Source organism: Phyllobates terribilis, unplaced genomic scaffold, assembly GCF_046119375.1.
Source record: "Phyllobates terribilis strain yellow unplaced genomic scaffold, ASM4611937v1 Scaffold_9__5_contigs__length_417890890, whole genome shotgun sequence".
In the NCBI taxonomy this organism is placed as follows: domain Eukaryota; kingdom Metazoa; phylum Chordata; class Amphibia; order Anura; family Dendrobatidae; genus Phyllobates; species Phyllobates terribilis.
Window position 1 is genome coordinate 285,382,449 of NW_027362769.1, and position 6,000 is coordinate 285,388,448.

Genomic DNA, 6,000 nt, shown 5'->3' on the forward strand with positions numbered 1-6,000 from the left:
TGCCGTACGCACCACACCCACACTGTATACGCACCATACACACACACTGTATACGCCGTACGCACCACACACACACACTGTATACACCGTACGCACCACATACACACACACACACACACTGTATACACCGTACGCACCACACACACTATACGCCGTACGCACCACAAACACACTGTATACGCCGTACGCACCACACACACATACTGTATACGCCGTACGCACCACACACACTGTATACGCCATATGCACCACACACACTGTATACGCCGTATGCACCACACACACACTGTATACGCAGTATGCACCACACACACTGTATACACTGTACACACCACACACACACACACTGTATACACCACGCACACACTGTATACGCCGTACGCACCACGCACACACACACTGTATACGCCGTAAGCACCATACACACATTGTATACGCCGTAAGCACCATACACACATTGTATACGCCGTACGCAGCACAGACACACTGTATACACAGTACGCACCACACACACACACTGTATACGAAGTACGCACCACACACACACTGTATACGCCGTACGCACCACACACACACACACACACTGTATACGCCGTAATCAGCACAAACACACTGTATACGCCGTACACACCACACGCACACTGTACACGCCGTACGCACCACACAAACACACTGTATACACACCACACACACACTGTATACGCCGTACGCACCACACACACACTGTATACGTTGTATGCACCACACACATACACTGTATACGCCGTACGCACCACACACACTGTATACGCCGTACGCACCACACACACACTGTATACGCCGTACCCACCACACACACACACTGTATACGCCGTATGCACCACAGACACACTGTATACGCTGTACGCACCACAGACACACTGCATACGCTGTAAGCACTACACACACTGTATATGCCGTAAGCACCACACACACACACTCTGTATACGCAGTACGTACGTTTTTTCTTTATGTGGATACAATGTAAATTAAAGCACCGTTGTCATAAATTTTTCCATGTTAATAAAATGTTACCTTTATCTACTTTACTTTCATTTTAACACAGGGGGAGGGGTGAGTGCACATAGGAAAGAGGACACAGGGGGAGACAGCTCAAACAAGAGAACACATGAGGGAAGAAGACAGCACAGGGGTGGAGAGAGAGCAGGCAATGGGGAGAGCACATGGGGTACACAGGTCAAAGAAGAGATCACATGAGAGGAGAAGAAAGCAGATGGGAGAAAGCGCACAGGGGGGAAAGAGTGAGAGCACAGGGGGGAGAGAGTGAGAGCACAGGGGGGAGAGAGTGAGAGCACAGGGGGGAGAGAGTGAGAGCACAGGGGGGAAACAGATCAAACGGGACAGCACATGAAGGGAGAACACAGCACAGGAAGGACAGACAGCAGACAAGGGGGATAGCACATGGGGTAGACAGGTCAAAGAAGACAGCACAGACGGGAGAAGTCAGCACATGGGGGAAAGAGAGTGGATATGTGGGTGAGCACATGGGGGGGGGGATTCACAACGCTGCAAAGCCTGTCCCCATCGTGACATTGGGCCTCCATCTAGTATATATGTATATATACACTGCTCAAAAAAATAAAGGGAACACTTAAACAACAGAATATAGCTCCAAGTAAATCAAACTTCTGTGAAATCAAACTGTCCACTTAGGAAGCAACACTGATTGACAATCAATTTCACATTCTGTTGTGCAAATGGAATAGACAATAGATGGAAATTATTGGCAATTATCAAGACACCCTCAATAAAGGAGTGGTTCTGCAGGTGGGGACCACAGACCACATCTCAGTACCAATGCTTTCTGGCTGATGTTTTGGTCACTTTTGAATGTTGGTTGTGCTTTCACACTCGTGGTAGCATGAGACGGACTCTACAACCCACAGAAGTTGCTCAGGTAGTGCAGCTTATCCAGGATGGCACATCAATGCGAGCTGTGGCAAGAAGGTTTGCTGTTTCGGTCAGCGTAGTGTCCAGAGGCTGGAGGCGCTACCAGGAGACGTGGAGGGGGCCATAGGAGGGCAACAACCCAGCAAAATTACTCCATCAGGCCACAAATGTGCATGTGTCTGCACAAACGGTTAGAAACTGACTCCATGAGGGTGGTATGAGGGTCTGACGTCCACAGATGGTGGTTGTGCTCACAGCCCAACGCCATGCAGGACGCTTGCCATTTGCTACAGAACACCAGTGTTACGGATCCGGGTGGTGGAACCTCTGTGCCGCGGTGCAAGGAGGGACCCAGAGGGGCGTAACTAAGTATCAACTCAGACCGAGCCTGGTCGTACGACGGCTAACGACTCCGTGACCAGGGAGGGACCGAGCAGAGGGACCAGGTGCCACTCTGGGGACGACTTTGTAAGAGAGCAGGTGGCTCCCACGGGTCAGCAGACTGGGAGAATGGGACTGACTGGTATAGCGGATGGACACAACAAGCAGGCAGAAGTCTCTGGGTTAGTTGACAGGTGGTCACGGCACGTGACGGCAGAGCAGGCTGAAGTCTCTAGGTTAGCAGACGGGTAGTCACGGCAAGTGACAGCAGGAGCTTCCAGGTAGGCTATCAGGTGGCTACGGCAAGTGACGGCCAAACAGGCTGAAGTCTCTAGGTTAGCAGGCGGGTGGTCACGGCACGTGACGGCAGAGCAGGCTGAAGTCTCTAGGTTAGCAGACAGGTAGTCACGGCAAGTGACAGCAGAGCCTCCAGGTAGGCTAGCAGGTAACAGGCAGGTAACAGGCGAGTGCTCCCAGGTGAGCGGGCTAGCAGGCACGGCAGGTAGCAGGCAGGTAACTGGCAGGTGATTCCTGGTAAGCAGGCGGACTTGCCCATAGACAGACTGGCGGATAGAACGGAAGACAGACTGTCGGGCTGAAGAGTAGTCAGACTGGCGGACTGGAACAGTAATCAGGCTGGCAACTGGACCTGAGGGTTGAAGCAGAGGTAAGTATGCTGTGCATCAACTATTGCTCGGGCACCTCCAATTTGGAGGAGGTGTCTTATAAATGGGAGGTCCTCTGGCTATTGGCCGGGGACTCCTTAGGACGGCGCGCGCTGCCCCTTTAAGAGAGAGGGAGCGCGCGCGCCCTAAGCACAGTGCCCGGGAAGCTGCGCGCGCCGGCAGCAGCAGGAAGAGGAGCGCAGGAGGATGCCGCGCTGGGAGCGGGGAGGCGAGAGGGACGGCGTCTCTGCCTGGCAGGGGGCAGAGACGCCGATGCTACAGTACCCCCCCCTTTACGCCCCCTCTTTTTTAGGCCAGAAAGAAATTTTTCAAGGAGAAGCGGGGCATGGATGTTCTCCCTGGGTTCCCAAGTTCTCTCCTCTGGGCCAAACCCCTTCCAATCCACCAGAAAAAGGTTTTTCCTTTTACCCTTTTGGTAGCCAGAATATTCTCTACCTCAAAAATGTCCTCAGCAGAAACCGGAGCAGGGGAAGAACCTGGATTGTTGGAAAAAGAATTAAAGACAACTGGTTTGAGGAGAGATACGTGCAAGGAGTTGGGAATCCGTAAGGTGGCTGGGAGTTTTAACTTGTAGGCCACTGGATTGATTTGTTTAAGGACTTCAAATGGACCGATGAACCGAGGACCCAACTTGTAGGAGGATATTTTGAGCCGAACATGTTTGGAGGAGAGCCAAATCTTGTCTCCCGGACGGAATTGAGGCGGATCCAGACGTCTCTTGTCAGCATGTCTCTTCATCTGCTCGGAGGACTGAAGAAGTGCGGACCTAGTATTCTCCCAAATGGTGGAAAATTTGCTGACCAGAGACTCCGTGGCAGGGGTGTCCACAGAAGCGGAGACGGGAAACAGAATCCGGGGATGTTGACCATAGACTATAGAGAACAGAGACTTGGAAGATGATTCGCTCTTATGGTTGTTGTAGGAGAATTCGGCCCATGGCAGGAGATCCACCCAATCAGTACGGTGAGCGTTAACAAACTGCTGGAGATAGCTGGTAAGGATCTGGTTGATCCGCTCCACTTGACCATTGGACTGAGGGTGGTAAGCGGAGGAGAAATCCAGGGTGACATCCAGCAGCTTACACGTAGCTCTCCAGAAACGTGAGGTGAACTGAACCCCTCGATCCGACACAATGTGGAGGGGTAGGCCATGGAGACGGAAGATGTGAAGGAAGAAGTGGTTAGCTAGCTCAGATGCAGACAGGAGACCAGGCAGAGGGATGAAGTGAGCCACTTTAGAAAAGCGGTCGGCGACCACCCAAATGACAGTACAACCGACAGAGACAGGGAGATCTGTAATAAAGTCCATAGCAATATGTTGCCACGGGGCATCAGGTACGGGAAGAGGCAGGAGATGACCGGCTGGTAGATGTCTGGGAACTTTGTTGCGGGCACAGGACGAACAGGCTGAGACGAAGTCTACCACATCCTTGAACACGGTAGGCCACCAGTAAAGCCGGGTGATGAGCAGGAAGGTCTTCTTTTGGCCAGCTAGTTTAGATGAATGACCCCAGCGAAGAACCTTCTCACGATCTGGTACTGCTACAAACGTCTTACCGGGTGGAAGATGAGTCAGATCCAAGGGGGCCACATTCATCAATTTGGAGGGGTCGATGATGTGCATAGGCTCCTCCTCTTGATCGGAGGACAGGAAGGACCGGGACAAGGCGTCGGCTTTGACATTCTTGTCCGCCGGGAGGAAATGTAGGACGAAGTCGAAGCGGGCGAAGAACAAAGACCACCGGGCCTGACGCGGATTGAGTCTTTGGGCATTTTGGAGATATGCCAGATTTTTGTGATCCGTATAGATGATCACCGGGTATAGAGCCCCCTCAAGCAGGTAGCGCCACTCCTCCAGCGCCAATTTAACGGCTAACAATTCTCGGTCTCCAATGGAGTAGTTGCGCTCAGACGAGGAGAAGAGTTTGGAGAAGAAGCCGCAGGTTACCATTCTCCCGGATGAAGACTTTTGGGTGAGCAGCGCTCCGGCTCCGGAGGAGGAAGCGTCAACCTCCAGGTAGAATTGTTTGTTGCAGTCCGGACGGTTCAGTAGTGGGGCAGAGGAGAAGGCTTGCTTTAAGGAGAGGAAGGCCTCCTCAGCTTCGGGCGACCATACCTTAGGATTTGCTCCCTTACGGGTGAGCGCAGATATGGGAGCAGTCCAGAAAGAGAAGTGCGGAATGAAGAGACGATAGTAGTTGGCGAAGCCCAGGAACCGCTGAATCGCCTTCAACCCCTACGGACGGGGCCACTTAAGGACAGCAGAGAGTTTCTCGGGATCCATTCATAAGCCTGTCTGGGAGATAACGTAGCCAGGAATGGAAGAGAGGTCTGCTCGAAGAGGCACTTCTCATATTTTGCATAGAGGTGGTTCTGCCTGAGCCTAAGCAGGACCTGACGAACATCCCTCCGGTGTGTGGGAAGATCCGGAGAGAAGTCCAAGATATCGTCCAGGTATACCACCACGCAGGAGTAAAGAAGATCATGGAAAATGTCGTTGACCAATTCTTGGAAGACAGCGGGAGCATTGCAGAGACCGAAGGGCATCACACGGTATTCATAGTGACCATCCCGGGTATTGAATGCCGTCTTCCACTCATCTCCTTGATGGATTCAGACCAGGTTATACGCTCCACGTAGATCCAGCTTGGAAAAGATCCTGGCGCCCTTAAGGCGATCAAACAACTCAGAGATGAGCGGCAGGGGATATTTGTTTTTTACCGTGATCTGATTGAGTCCTCTATAATCAATACAGGGGCGTAGCGAGCCATCCTTCTTCTTGACAAAGAAGAATCTGGCTCCAGCCAGGGAGGTAGATTTCCGGATGAATCCCCTAGCCAGATTCTCCTCAATGTACTCAGACATGGCCCGGGTTTCGGCCGCCGACAACGGGTAAATACGGCCACGGGGTGGAGTGGCGCCAGGTACCAGGTCGATCGGGCAATCATATGGCCTATGAGGTGGCAGTGTCTCTGCTTCCTTTTTACTGAAGACATCCGCGTAGG